Here is a 16,123-nt window from a genome sequence, read left to right on the forward strand (position 1 = left end):
AAATTTGTTTTGAACATTTTTCACAGGTAAACATCTCTTTTTTTGTTGTTGTCATGAGTTTGACCTCTGCACCAGCAAAACATTTGAACTTATCTTTTAAGGTGACTTTCCTGAAATAAATAAACCACCCTGTGGGATAATGACTGATCGGGGGACTTAAACATATCACACAAACTCACAGACCACGATCAATGCTTTGTCTAACACGTCTGGTTCCAGGCCAAATCAATGCAAGACAGGTGACCCCCTGACCCACTCACAGCAGCGCTTCTGTCTCTCTTCTGAATGAATTTAGCCTCCATTTGCAGCAATGTCTCGCCACGATCCTGACATCTGCACAGCGAGTGGCCCTAAAATGCTTTGTGTCTCGGTGTGTGTGACTATTGATTTGGTCTGTTTCAGGCTCAGGTTAATGAGAACTCTTCAATAATGCAGACACAGCAGCTCCACATTTACAGTAGAGCAGCATGCTTACCTTCTCCATTGGACATCTCTGTCTCACTTTAGTTTTCACTTTCTCATTATCATTACCTCCTCATCGTTTTCTCTGGTGGACACCATCTGAGCATGTCCCCCCCCCCCCCCCCCCCCCCCCCCCCCCACCCAGTTCCAATCTCACCACCTCTCATCCATTGTTTTCCTGACCTGTGTGAGATTCAAACGCACCCTTTATTCCCAGAGATGAGATACCAGCACTGCAATAACAGCAGAACAAAAGCTTCCCAATTTATCCGCGCCGTCTGCCCACTGTATCAGATTCATTTTCATACGTTTATTGTCTCTTTTGTCTTTCAGCTTATCTCGGGCTTTTACTGTGAAGGTGTTCTTTCATAAATGGCGTGTAATATTCCCTCTGACAAAGAGCAAAGCACTCACTATTGTGTAATTACCCCAGCACAATAAGCCTACAGACGGATAATCTCAGTATACAAGCATTTATTCGTAAATTGTAGTGTCTGTGACGCATGGGCAAAAACATTAAATTAAAATACGTTTCAATTAATAAAACTGCATTTTCCCCTCACAATGGATAAATATTTCCAACATTCAAATTCTGCGATTAAAGTCAGAATTCTGAGATTAACGTCAGAAAGCCAGAATTATAAGAAAGTCAGAATTCTTGGATTAAAGTCAGAAAGTCAGAATTCTGAAATTGAATTCAGAATACTGAGATTAAAGTTGTAATTCTGAGATTAAAGTCAGAATTCTGACAAAGTTAATATTCTGACAAAGTCAGAAAGTAAGAGTTCTGAGATCAAAGTCAGGAAGTTCTGAGATTAAATTCAAGAATACTGAGAGTAAAGTTGTAATACTGAGATTACAGTCAGAAAGTCAGAATTCTGAGATTAAAGTCAGAAATTTGAAGAGAAAAAGTCTAAATTCTGAGATTAAAGTCAGAATTCTGAGATTAAATTCAGAAATTTGAAGAGAAAAAGTCTAAATTCTGAGATTAAAGTCAGAATACTGACATTAAAGTTGTAATTCTGAGATTAAAGACAGCATTCTGATAATAAGTTTAGAATTCTGAGATTAAAGCCAGAAAGTCAGAATTCTGAGATTGAAGTCAGAAAGTCAGAATACTAAGATAAAAGCCAGAAAGTCAGAACTCTGAGATTAAATTCAGAATTCTGACAATAAAGTCATATTTATATTTATAACATGATCGAATAAAGTATAAAGAAATACTGTGGTATTCTTTAGTGTGCGTGTCATGACTCATTCACTCATCAGGAACTGGCTCACAGAGGATTTGACGAGGTCACAGGCAGATTCAGCAGAGGCCTCTCTGTCAGACGATCTGCATGCAAATCACGTTGTTATTATCATGATAAAAATGTGAGAATATTCTTGGATGCTTTTTTGCACCAGGGAGCTGCATTAAATTGCCTCTAATTGGCATCCCTTCATTCTGATGGGATGCAAATGCAACACAAACACTCACATTTTTTAGTAAAGTTAATCACCACTCAGGGTTTTTTATTTTTATTATTTTTTAAAAAGATAAAAACATGGTCCTAAACATCAAAGTCATTCGTAGACAGGAAGCCTTGATATGTGTCTTTTCAGAAAGTGTCTGCTGATACTAATGAGAACATAGTTGACATTTAGATTTAAATGGCTTTTGACAGGCAGCAGAGAGAACGCAGGTTGTACTGTAGGACGAGAGAGTCTGTGCAAACGACAAGGTGCTAATAGTGATCCTGCTTTTTTTTTTTCTTCTCACATTCCCACGTTTGATCATGATGTGCACTGAAGGCAGGCAAAGGTTGGGTATTATCTCTGCAAAGCTGCACTACTCTTATCATCTGCCGTTGCTTCCACATGGAAAAGTGAGTGTTGACTGCTCTTCTGCTGACTACCTGTGACAGCCCATGGTGAATGTATGGAGAACAGTGACTGTGGCTACATCATCAATACTCCCACGCTTCACCGTTTCTTCCATTAAATCTACTCATGAATCAAATTAGCTTTCTTTCCTCACCTGTCACTTACTTCAGAAGAAGCCCGTTGAAGGCGCTGGCCCCGGCGCTGTGGCCCAGATAAATTCAACGTGGGGGAAGAAATTAACTGAGCTCTCCATAAATGCAGAGAATCATAATAATAATAACGATAATAATGGATATTTTTAGGGGGAAAGTCACAGTCTAATCGGCATCTACCGTGGCGGCTGCACAACTCATTAGCATACAGAAATATGTTTTTTCCACTTTGTTGAGTACTAATTGTCAGTTTCGCTGAGGACGACTGCCTCTCTCTGAATAATGATGCTGTCTCGGTAAGAGACGGAGAGACGAGGAGAGAGGGAGGGAGGACATGGACAGATGGACGTCCACAAGTCTGTGAAAGTATTTGGGTGTTTGGGAGTTTGTACGTACAGTATAGGTGTGATGATGTGTGATGTGGAATACAAAGAGCGGTCGATGTGGGATGAAAACGGCAACATTAATGCCACGAGTGATGATCATTATCTGCAGATAATACGGAAGCAGATTCATGTCTGACAGTTTAACGCTCCAGCGCGGGATTTTAGTTGATGAGAGTTGTTTTATTCTGCCTCTGTGTGATTGTGTGAGCAGAAACGATGTAAGAGTATTTATATGCTGCGTCTGTCATCTGAATACAGACCGTCAATCAATCCTGACAGACCTGACTGAGGGAGACTGAGAGAGTTTTTGTGTGTATACAGTGGCAGCACATGTGCAGCCGTGGACAGAAAGCACCACCTGTTGAAAGGCCAGGTTTTTGATACCGGTATAGTATCCATCTGAAAGTTTGTGTTTTGTGGTGAGTGCTTCTTTGTTTTTACAGTTTTTCTCATGTAGCTTTGGTACTTTTCTCAGATCAGAATGAAAATTCTCATAACTATTAGTTCAACCTCCATGACGCGTTTGCCTGTGTGTAAAGTTCTGATCCGTTTAAGTGATGTGCAATGCTTGCAGTGTTGCTTGTGTGTGTGCTTGCCTGGGCACTGTTGTCATGGAGATCGATTTGAGTGACGTAGGGCCAGCAGGGCTAATTACAGCGCTAAAGTGTCTTCTACACAAAAATTGAGACCATGGAGTGAAAACAATAAAAAGTGCGCTCTTGAGAATCTGTTAACACGTTTTACTAAGATCTACCCGTATCTCCTGTATTTCATCGTGACTGTACTCGATCCTCGTCATAAAGATCATTATGTAGGTGTCATATATGGATGTGGGGATAAAATTGTGCATAGAGAAATTATCCAGTCTGCGTTGGATCGCAGACTGGATAATTAGAAGTAATCCAACATCTCATAATATCTCACTTACTCCCCTAACTACAGAAATGTGTAACTTTACTGTAGTTTTCAAATGGCTGTAGAAGTAGTGTATCGTGCCGTCTTGAGCATTTTCAGAGTTCTGACCTTTTTTTTTTGCATTGGAAAACACTGAGAGAATAAAGTGTCATAATGAAAACATGACAAAGTCCTTTGACTATCTTGTTCATAAACGATGGTGTCAAGACTTCTCATTTTGATGACATTGGCAGTTTCATTGACATGAATACTTGCTTTTGAGAAATGGACGATCCATTTTGAGCAAGTGTCATGCTTTTGCAGGTTATCCACTAGGTTTTGCAGTTTGTACTAATTGTTTTGAGAAATGCACTACCCGCTGTGCAAATGTTAATAGTGATGTGAGAAAAGCACCAAAGTGAGTGAGAAAAACTGAATTAATTATTCAGTATATAATTTATTTATATAGCACCTTTCATACATATAAAAATGGAGCACAAAGTGCTTTACATTAAAATAAAAAGAAAATAAACCCCTTAAACACCCCCACTCCCCACACCGTCGTGTAACACACACACACACACATCCTACACCAACATATACACCCCCCCTCCCCCCCATAATAAAATGGAGTATGGCTGAGCACTGATAGACCAAGTGAGGAAACACCAACCTATAGGAGCCATCCCCACCAAGAGTCATCCAAGGCCATCACTACAGGGGCCGTCGCCGCAGAGACCACCCCGACCCAGACAGCCTGGGTCCCATACCACTGCCATAAGGCCCTGCGCTGGGACTTCCTAACTATCCAGGCCCGTACAGCCCCCAGGACAGGACCCCCGCAGGCAGGCCAGGCAGGGCCCCCTTTAATATTAGTCATATGCCAACCTGTTTGCAACACTTCCTGTGTGCAGCACGAGAATGTCACCTGGCGACATGAGATCTACACACTGTGACACACTGAGAAAGTCATATGGAGCTGATTGTGTGAAATGATAAGATAATGGATGTATGGACGGGTGAATGGATGGATGGATAGATAGACAACCTCACAGATAGATAGATAGATAGATAGATAGATAGATAGATAGATAGATAGATAGATAGATAGATAGATAGATAGATAGATAGATAGATAGATAGATAGATAGATAGATAGATAGATAGATAGATTTCTGTATTGTCATTTCACACTTCATTGTATTACAAGAACCCACATTTTTTGTGTAATATCTAAAATTGACAAAACTGCAATGTTAATGCCTGATATACTCACACCTGTTCTTTGTGTCTGGGATTACAACCATCTGTTGTTTAAAAAAAAAAAAAAAAAAAAAAACCCACAGACGGAGGAAATGATATGTTGCTCCTGCACTCCTCCTCCACCTCCTCCCCCGGCATCTTTCATTTCGACAGTTTAAAAGAAAACGCGTATTAAGTGGAATAAATAAATATAGTGTCGATGGATTGGAAATCACACATCCGTACTTTGAAGATAACTACAGTGGGGGACTCATCGCGTATTCCCTCAACTTCAAAAGAGGAGAAAATATGATAGGTGACAACTAAACCACAGTGTGTGTGTGTGTGCCTGTGTGCCTGCGTGCCGTTGGACTAGAAAGAGTCTTTAATGTATTTTTTATACATTTCACTTCAAGGGGACCTTTGCATCATATCTCAAATCCCTTCTTTGTCAAGATTCATTTACATTTCTATTAACAAATAAATGATTGATGAGTTAAGTAGTATTTTTTTTTATATTCCATCAAAAGATAAGATTCTATATCCACTTGCTAATCCTCCACTTACCCAGTGTTTTACTTCGCTCACCTCTGCCCTGCTCTTCACAGTGTGATACTTGACGTGGATGCACAGAGGCAGCCGCGGGTTCCTTTGATGGATCTTCGGTTTAAAGACACTAAAACTTCTCACTCAAGGTGATCCATTCTCCGCTACACGCTGAGAGGCTAATCATTTCATCATGATTTCATAAGGTTTGAAGTATATAGTGAGGTGAGGTGAGCTTTATCAAAATTCTTTCCGCTGTCTTATGAGTGTGTACTTCAATCAACAGTCGAGATCAAACTGTGTTTCTAATTGGCTTTTTATGCCACATTTTGTATTCCACACTTCAGCAACCATCTACAGAGGTCGTTAAAGTGCACGTCTTTTACTATCAGCTCACTAACAGCTTTAATGTGTATTTTTTTCTTTTGCTTTAATTCTGGATTTATGTATAATAATAATAATATAATAATAATATCAATAAAGATGGATTCAACGACCGGGTGGGTTAAATGAGAGAAGCTTAGTTTATTTTATTTTATTTATTTCATTCCATTCACAAATAATAATAATAAAAAAACGATTTATTAATATAAACACAAAATTGCCCAGTCTTGAATGAAAAGGAGAATAATCTTATTTACTCTGTCCCTTTATCCTAGGTCATCAATTTACATAGTATATAAATATCATACTTGAATCAATTATTAAAATAGTAATCGTCCAACACAAGCAAATTTACATAATAGAGCATAATACATCAATTCAAAGTCTAACGTTTACGTAAAGAGTTTAAATAAAGTTTTACAGCTCTGTTGAGTGAGATATGACAGTTTATAGATGTGTGTTATATTATCGAGCAGGCAGTAAAGAGGGTGGAGCACCGCTCATCAACAGAGCCATGCCTGCCCATTAGACATGATGTGTAAATCTTTATGAATGTATGCGTTTTAGAGATTTTTAATTCATGATATTGTACAGTGATGCTGACATTTTACAAACCAAGGCTTTAAAAAGAGAAGCGGCAATTGCTACTTAGCATTTTTATAGTAAAGTTGTCATAGCATGCTTTAAAAAAAGATTGAATAAAATGGTTTAACAAACAACACGCTGTTTGTAAATGGGAATGTTTTATGTGTAAAATAAATTTCAGACTAAATACTTAAGGCTGTTTTAGCCTATATATAAACTCATGATATAATAGTCAGCCATTCATTCTGTTTGTCACATGTTTATTAGTTTTAAAGCAGCTCTAGCATAAATTTTACTGTGACTGTTGATATTCTACAACTACATAGAATGGGATTTCAATTTACAACCATACAATATTGTGTTGTGATGTAAAGATTCATGTGAGCTCACGTAACGGTTTTAACATCGGGGGGGGGGACGGACTTTGTGGAGCAAGTCAACTCGAAAGTTGTGGGTTAGATTCCCGGCTCCGCTAGTCTACATGCCGATGTGTCCTCGGGTAAGACACAACCCCACGTTGCTCCTGACAACTGTGCCGGCAGCGTGCGAATGGGAAGGAAAGATGAGAGTGGTAGAATGTGCGCTGTATGAACGTGTGAGTGAATGGCAAAAAGTGGAGTGTAAATTAGCTTTGAGTGGCCATAGAGATGAGAAAAACTGCTATATAATTACAAACTATTTACCATAATGTGAATTTCTGTGCATTATTTTTTGCTGGCAGCTAATATCTCATAATATACCATAAAAATAAAAATATTTGATTAAATGAAAGGTGTCATATGTAAGAATGTGGCCAAAAACAGTTACTACATTCAAATTCAAAATACAGAGGTCTTTTAGGTTTCGTTTTCTTTTTTGACGTAACTGGCAACCCGTGGTTGCTCGGCAGCTGAGACTCTAGTGACTGCAATGATTGGTAGACGGCGGTAGGTGGCGCCACATGCCAAAACATGATTTCAAAACATAAACATGATTTGCAGTCTGCAAAATATATTTTTTAATGCAATATTTTGTCTGTACTGTTGTTGTTGGTGAGTTCAGTTTGTTATATAAACATTATTCCTGAGTCTCTGTGACATATTAGGAGGATTTTATGGCCAGTTGCTTTAGATTTATTATATAATGCACCTTTAAAGGTGAAGTTAGTAGTTTATAGTGCCATCTAGAGGAGAGGCTGAAATTTACAACAAAGAACTGCTCCTCTGCTCACCCCCTCCCTTCCCTGAGCGCTACGGTATCCGCAGCTGGTCAAATGTCGTCCTCGTCGTCTTTCTCCGTGTCAGCAGATGAGGTTCGTGAGGTGAGGGAGAGGGCGAGCTACCGCGGCCGTAGCAGACGAAGCGGAGAGAGAGGAGGCGGGACTTCCGCTACAAGTAAAGAGACGCTTGATTTGTTCTCTCGCGTTTGTCCTTACAGGCTCCGGTAGAAACATGGCGTCTCGCTGCTAACAGTGGCAATGCAACAGCGGCCCGTGACCATGTTTTACATGACTTTTTAAAAAACACTGGGAAAATGAAACGAAAACTATTATACAGCGACGAGACAATGCAGGAGCACATAATATGTATAAAAAAAGTGGATTTTGGGTCATATAAACCCATAATGACTACGCAGTGTCCCTTTAAGTAAATCCTGTAAGAAAGGAAATGATAGAAATGTCAAACTGAGGTGATTCGAAGCTTTGTCTGTCATGTCCTGCAAATAGCCTGGTCAAGTTGGCGCTGCTGAATTATGGATAAAGACAAGAACATCTCACTCTGAGTCCAATTAGAAAGACTTGACAACAGGATAGAGAGTTGATGGGTCAGCGGTGAGCGTATTTGAAGTGAACTGAAGAATATTTAGAATATGGAGTCAGGGATGACGGGAGGAAACTGTTATGGATATGAGTAGAAGACGCTGTAGCAGATGTTGGTGTGAATAATCGTCTTCCTCTTTTTTGCCTTGTCCCTTTAGGGCTCGCCACAGCCGATTGTCTGCCTCCATCTTGTCATATCCCTCGTGTCCTTCTCTGTTTCACCAACTGTCCTCATGTCCTCCTCCACAGCATCCATGAACCTTCTCTGTATTCTGTTTGATTCGATGACCCACCTTGAACTCCATCACCTGTGTTCATTCAACTTCTTTCTTTTCCGCACTGTTTAGTCTCCTGTCATTAATTAATTCTCTGCCAGTGCATCTGTTCACTCTCCTAAGAGTGTTCCATCATTCCTCTCATATTTGCCTCCTGTGTACCGGCCCTTGTTATTTTGGAACCAAAGCATTTTCAACACATAAACAGCCACTTTATTTATGAATTAATTAATGTGTCCGTCTGTCCAAGCTGGGGGCGAGTGCCGTGCTCATAATACACTAATATAGTGAATGTTTTACACCAATACTGATTGGTGAAAAAACTAAACTAAACTAATGGTTTGCTGCATGTTGTACAATTCTATGGATGAACAAGGACTTGCGTGCATGCGTTTGTATATGTATACACACATAATCCTTATGGAGACAAAAACCTGGTCATTATGGTTAAGGTTAGGGGTGACACTTTGTTAAAGGTCACATAGAGTGGTCCTGTTGCACATAAATGTTAGTTATGGAGGTCTACTTACATATATTAACTTGTTTTTATGGTCAAAAACCTCCTAGTTGCTGTGAACTAGCCGATAGAAATCCTCTTTTCTGACAGTGTTTCTTTGCTGCGAGATTTCAGAGTGAACTTTCACCCCCAGAGTCTTGTGATTGGTCAGTACTATCCAGCACATCCGTTCTGGAAGCGCAGCGCCCCCCTCTGGAACGGCGGATGCACTGCTCCTCATTATCAAAACATTGTTTTAACAGTGTTTAAAAATAGCTTCTTCACGACTCCCCGCCGCAGTCCCTTTTATGACTTTAAACCGGAGTCAGACCCAGAGTCAGAAGACACTGTTGCTCGTGAAACACCTCCACAACGGACGTTATTCTTCTTCTGCGGTTCAATGTACGTAACCGGATGTGCCCGGACTACCGCCCGGAGCAGGACGATCGGTTGTTCAGGAGAACCGCTGCTTACGTAACTATTACGGGATTTTCAGTGATCTCGTTGAGCCCCGAGATTACAATAAAACACAACGTTCTCAGCAGTGGCTGAACTGTTTGTTTCGAACCGTCAGGGCTTCATAAACAAGGTAATGACGCAGATACACACCAAAAAAACAGCGATAATAGGAACTTCCAGTCTAGTTCCGCTTTAAGGGTGTCCAAATGCATTGAAGTATCTCCTTAAAGGGACTCTTTAAAAAATCTCTATATTTTTTATTTTATTTTCAGAGATAAGAGAAAAGAAAATAAAGAAAATAAAAGCCATAGGCTGCTCTTCACTGAGTTTCTGTAATTTATAACAATTGTTATGAGTACAGTAAAGAATGATATTCCAGCACTTGACCAAGTGGGAAAAAGATGGGTGAAACTGCCCTTTAAAAGGATAGCTGAAATGAATGTGTGTGTGTATAATCCTGACCAGTTATCTCTAAATAATTCTGCCTCATTAAGTTTCAGATTGGTTCGCTTGTTGTACCTCGATGCACGCACACTTCATGTTCAGCCATTGTTGTACATCTAAATAAGCATTTTGTTCCAGGGGTGAGGCTGGCTGACAGTGATGTTGTTGCAGTTTAGTGGTCACAGGAGAATTACAGTGCAAGTTGACTTTTTTTTTTTTTTTTGATAGGTTGACAGCTGGGAACAGTGTGGACGCGTGCTTTTGTTGCTGTTGTTAAAAGTTAAAAGAAAAAGAAAAAAGCATAGGGCACATTTGCATCTGCTGGTGTCTGTGACACGCTTACGCCAATGACAGATTTGTAATTTGAGAACATATGTGACAGTCACAGTTATGGCATAGTTTGATCACACACACATTCATGTACAACATTCTTAGTGAGGACACTTATTTTAATCATTGAAGGGCCAGAAATGTCCTGTGAGTAAGTGCTTTTGCCGATTTTTTCGGAATAACTTACAATATCTTGCAGTAATTTATAATTTACTGCATGTTAAATATAGTGTATTAATAATTTAAAAGGAAGTTTTATTTTCGAAAAAACACTATAAATTGTAAATGAACAGCAGATTTTGCGTGTTATATTTTAAATTGGAACAGTATAAAATATATTTAAAATAGCATTTGTTTGAGTCTTTGTCTCAATGTCCAAAAAGAGGCCAGACAATATGGAATCTATGTACAGGTGTTTTTCCAACTCTCTCCTCTCTGGTGACAAAGACGCTAATTCTCTGGCTTTTCTGCAACAGCGCAAGCAAAATTACCGTAATAACCACACGTTGGCTTTGACGTGCAACTTCTCAACTTTGAGAAACTGCTGGAATTTTACACGAGATTTCATCCCAAAACAAACAAAGTTACTGCTTGTAAGGCCTGAATCGGCGAATATTTAGTACATTGAGGGTGAAGTTACCGGTAAACCAGGGGAGGAAAAAATAGGGCATCTTTAGGGCGTCCTGCTTAAAAGTAGGGTGTCTAAATTGTTATTATCTTCAGTACAGGACTCCCAGATGCCCTTCTTGCTAAAAGCCTGCATGGTGTTATCTCAAAGCCCTTTATAGCCGTGAGGACCAGCCAAATTGAACACTTGTGGCTCGGTTTGTTCACTTACTTCTTTGCTTCCTCCACCAGCCTCCTTTTATCCTTCCCTCACATTCTTTGTGTTTTGCCCAACATTAACCATTGTATTATGCCTCTAATTATGGATTCCATCATCAGGCTTCTTCACAATTACCAAACACTATAGTCACCCAGGAGTATATGCACACACATATACATACACATCATATACATACATGTGCAAATTCAAATAAGACACTGAGACTATTTCTAAACAAGAATATTGGGTTGGTGAGACTAATCACTGCTCAGCAGAGTCAAATGTGACAGGGAAAAACTGAACCTCCACTTTGGTCATTTGAGTGTTATTTGGCGTCAGCTGGCAGGGTATATGGGATATTATGTAAATGTGTTCCAGCGGCATTTTGCACATGATTGACAGGCTCCCTAACAGGCAATTAGCAGTGGTGTTGGTTTCTCATTGGCCAGCACTGTGCAACTTTCTAGGTGACATATGAAGAGGGGGGGAAATAATCCTCCATGCTCTCAGGCAGATAATCTCATCTCTCTATTTGTCTCTGTCTCTCACACACACACTCTTTCTCTTCTGGAATATGCAAATATGGCAAAAAATACAACTTTGTCAACAATGTCAGCCATCGTCACTATGATTCTACTCTACTGTATAACCACATGCAATGTCAACAATAAGACAAGTTTATTATAACATAGGAAATCATATTCTTTCTGCAACAACGTTTTTCTGACCAATTACAAAAGTGTACAATTTAAACAGGCAATGACGCTGATGTGGTGCCAGACTACAAAACAAATGGTTTAACACGTCTTAAAATTGTCAAATTTTATGATTAATTATTGCACAGTTTGGAAGTGTGACACTTGGTGCTGCAACTAACAATTGTTTTCATAATCGATTCATCTGTTGATTATTTTCACGATGAATCGAGTAATCGTTTGGTCCATAAAATGATCAATGACATTGATCAATGTTTGTCAAAGCTGAAAATGATCATGTTCTCAAATGTCTTGTTATGTCCAAAAACCAAAATGACTGAGTTTTAATGATTTCTTTGTTATATGGAGCTAGAAAATATTCACATTTAAGAAGCTAAAACAATCAGAAATCTTGCCGCTACTCCTACCGGCTCCAGCTCCTGGCGGCAGTCCGCAACACGGTGGAAACTACCACTGAGTTCAGTGGTAGTTTAGTAATCCACGGTAGAACTGTTGTGTAGGAACTGTGACGTTTTTGGCACCCTTCATTGTAGCAGCACAGCAAAGGGGAGAAGTGGGTGTAATGTGGAAGACGTAGCTGGTGCCAGGTCAAACCAACCAATAGAAACTCTTCTCTCATCCACCAACGTAGGCCCCGCCCATCAAGTGCAGTTGAATTCGCAACAAAAACTTTAGAATTTGCAAGCAAGGACTGATTTATAAGCAAAATGGTCGTATGTTTTTGCTTACAAACATTATTTTTGGTTAAATTTGAAGATATATATTCTCTCATATATATTTTTTTTCAATTGCAATCTGTTCTGTTTTGATCTCAAAACGTTTTTTTTTTTATTGTCACTTACTCTTTCTTGCTCTCAAATATCTTTTTTGGTTTCAAATCTTCTTCTATTTGATTGAATAATAAAGGAACAAAATTCTCTCCATATATAAGTACTTGCGTATTAATAGGCAATTAAATATATGCGATTATTTATAAGCCACAATGCACTCCCAAAATTACAAAAGCAATATTAACATAAAAAAGATCCAATTCAACATTTTAAATCAACCGCTCACACTTCAAATCCAGCAAACTAAACATGATCTTAGTCAATTATTGTCCAGAATAGTAATTAACAAACATTGCATTGAGGCTCCTACAGCAACAAATGATCGTGTATATATTCTCACAATGCTGTGCACATTTTATAATGAAGGCTGTTATACTGTAGGTGGAGAAACTTGCAGCATGTAATGAGGAGGAGGAGGAGGAGGATGACGAGAGAGCAAATTATCTTACTGGGAATAAGGGTGAATTCCAATTCCTTGCTTAACCCTTTAAGTTACTACCCAACTGGTCGACCACACTTTGAATGACGATATCTCATTGCAAAATGCATCCAGCTGAACTCAACCTGAATGAGCCACCTCTACCATTGCGTCTGTGAGCAGTATGACTTTACAGCATTCCTTCAAACAGCAAGTGTCGCATATTGGCGGGACTTTCGAAGGCAAGACTATTTTAGTTTCAGAGGAGTTGTACAGAATTATGTAACTTAATTCAACAAAAATAAGTCTTATAAGGATCAATAATAACATGCTCTACCAAACAGTTGACTTGTCCTTTTATGGTAAAGGTAGAGAAGCTAGCTAATGTTGGTAAAATTAGGGGGGGAAAAAAGGGTTAATGTTGTTAAAATGATTACTTTAATTAGTTGATCTAGAAATTGCACTTAATGTGACTTCTCTGTATGTTGAACTTTTATTATGAACAGGCGTCTCAACCGTTTGGTAGTGGACTGTATCTGAAATATTGTAGAAAAAAAAATTGATATTGATTGTCGTTATTATCATAAGTGAATAAAACATGCAAATAAATAATTTTTACTTTACTTTTTTCTTGGTGCGTACCTTAAAGGGTTAACCCTCAATCTTAACCCTCAATCTCAAAAACGTGCGCTCCCTCTAGTGCAAGTGCTGTCCCGATTCTCAGAAAAACTAAGTTGAGGGGCGAGTTTAAGGGCTGTATCGCCCTCAATATTGAGATTTTCCGAGACTAGAATGCATTGCGTGTTTTGACAGAACAAAGATGGCGCCGAAAGCAGCAAAACAAGTACGCTACAAATTAAGTATTTTCTTTGTTAATCGAGATATAAACATTATGAAAACCATTGTATTATCTTAGTTTAGGCCCATATTATGGATTACTGACGTCATTGTTGCGTAACATTTATTTTTATTGTGCGGACTAGCGTTGTTTGCTATCGTTTACTTTTCAATAAGCCGTGGTGTGTGGTAACTGTCAGCTGAATATGTCCGTGGTTGTGGTATTTGTATGAGTATCATCTTATAATTAACTGACAACCTAATAACTTGACTGACAAACGGATCGTAATAAATTATCGTGACGTAAATGTGTTCTTCTTCTTCTTTTTTGGAGTTGACAGACTGGACGCAGGTTTCGGATTATTCTGCCCCCCACAATCTGAAGATGTATCTGCATTTAAGTGGTGTCCTATTTCTAAGTGACAAAACAACCCTACAAGTGTTGAGTGTTACTTAATTAGGGTTGAGCTTGAGGGTTAAGATTGAGGGTTAAGATAGGAATTGGAGTCGGCCCTTAATCTGCCTCCTGTGAAAAGTCCATAGTCCGTAGCAACTTTAACATTGGTGATTACGGTTTTATTTTGAGAACTCAATATTTTCTCAGGTGGTTGGTATAAAAGTTTTCAAACCTCTGCCACCTAAATAATTGGAGTATTAATAAACAAATACGTTCACAGCTTGTACTGTATCTATTTCCACAGATGGCCAAGAGGAAAAGGAGGAGAGGAAAAAATTAGCATGACCGACACAAAAAGGGAAAAAGTTTAACCTTCAGATTTGTTCTTCTTCTCCACACTGAACAGATTATTAAGGATTAGCCTGCCTCCATCCAGAACATTGGACTCGATCAATGCCGTATAATGAGTCCAAATACTCTTTAAGGCGAGCAAGCCTGTTAATTCACTTAGTGCGATGAAATCGTTAATTGTTATAACTGTGCTTACAGTAGTTGTTGTTGTTTGTGATCCCTGCGCGGTGAGCAAACATCTTAATCACGGGGGACAATGCAGCGTGTGCTCCGTGGACACCATTGTCCTCATCTGTCTCCGTGTTAATGGACCAGATTTCATGCAGAAGTGTGGCCCCCGGGTGGGGTGGAGAGCAAAATGAGGTGGAGAGCAAAATGCAGAGTATTTGCTGGTGAATCTGCAGAGTTTTTGAGAAAAAGAGAAACATATGAATTAGCATAATTATGTATTCATACATGCAGAGAAAAGGAAGCATTTCTTCTGTGAGAGAAACTACATACAGTAGGAGAGGGCATGCATGTTAATGTGGATGCAGGGGCAGAGCTACGGGGGGCAGCTGCCCCCCCCACTGTAGAGTCCCCCCCCCCCCCCCCCCCAGCTGCCCCCCTAACTTTTGGGTTTTAAAAACTTTACTCGTAAAAACATCCGCCACTATGTCCACAAGCTTTTCAAAGTATTGTAACAAACAATACATTGACCAAAAGTCAATAATAATAAATATAATCTTAGGCCCCTGACTCACTTAGCTACGGCCCTGCATCAAACGTGTAGCGTGGTGGCTCACACAAAGCGACTCTGCTGTGGTGGCTCTGCACAGAGAAAAGTGACTGAGTTCCCCCCCCCGACCATCTGAAGGTGAAGTTTAAACACACCAATTTAACTTAAAGTCACATTTAAAATGAATGTAATCTAAGGTTATTCAGCGTCGGCGATAACAGCGCGGCCATTAATTAAATGTGTAATCGCTCGCTCGTGATTTGTAAGAGCATTTTGCTCTTTGATTAGTTTTGATTTTAGTAAAAACAACAACTTCATTCAATAATAAAACACCTGTCGTGCTAATCTATAACGTTTACACAGGTTCGTGACGTCACAACACACTACACACAGTTGTAGCTCGATGGATCATATTGATTTGCAGGAGACCTGTTATAAAACCACTTACTGTCACCTATCACAGCAATGAGTTAAGTATTAGCTACATGGTCCTACAGTGTAGTGATACAAGGATAACCAGAGCTTCTCACGTCTTGACTATTGCAGGCAAGAGTAGCTGGAGAGAGCAGAACAATGAAAAGGAGAGAGCGAAAAGTAAGGATGTTGAACGGGTTTTTAGTAAGAAAAGTGCAGAGCAGAATAGGAGGAGGGAAATGAAGGAGAAGGTAGTGAACTGGAGAGACCAGGAGGCTCAAAGCAGAAGAATACCAC

The sequence above is a fragment of the Microchirus variegatus genome (assembly GCF_963457635.1).
Source record: "Microchirus variegatus genome assembly, chromosome: 4".
NCBI lineage: Eukaryota > Metazoa > Chordata > Actinopteri > Pleuronectiformes > Soleidae > Microchirus > Microchirus variegatus.